The sequence below is a fragment of the Camelina sativa genome, chromosome 12 (genome assembly GCF_000633955.1).
Source record: "Camelina sativa cultivar DH55 chromosome 12, Cs, whole genome shotgun sequence".
Classification (NCBI taxonomy): domain Eukaryota; kingdom Viridiplantae; phylum Streptophyta; class Magnoliopsida; order Brassicales; family Brassicaceae; genus Camelina; species Camelina sativa.
Window position 1 is genome coordinate 15,769,718 of NC_025696.1, and position 541 is coordinate 15,770,258.

Sequence of the window (541 nt, forward strand, 5' to 3'; positions counted from 1 at the left end):
TTTTTTTTTTCATTTCGCAGCTTCTCTCTTTCTCGTCTTTCTCTCTCACTTTCTCAGCCTCTCAGGCGATTTCGATTTGTTCATCTCGATTCCATCTCTGGCTTTTCAACTCCTCCATCTCACTTTCTCCTCTGCGGCTCTGCTTCTCGTGATCTCCTCATCTCGATTTGTATAAGGTAAACAAATCGTCATCTCGATCTCGTCATTTAGGGTTGTAAACGTACAAATTTGATTTTGATTCCTCGAGTGGGTTTGTGGGTTTTTGGGTTTTTGGGTTTTGATACTGGGTTTGATTTTGATTTTTCAGTTTCTGGGTTTACTCTAACACAAACGTACAGATTTGATTTGTTTCTGGGTTTTTGATTGTTTTGTTTTTACTTACAAGTTTTTGATTGTTGTAGTAGATAATGATGATTGATGAGCTTGTATTTGTATAGTTAATTCCACGCATGTATTTGTATAGTTGTATTCGAGTCTCATGAGTCATGAATTTGTTGATGTTCTGTGAATGGTTTTATCTTTATAAGCTGACTCTTTGTTT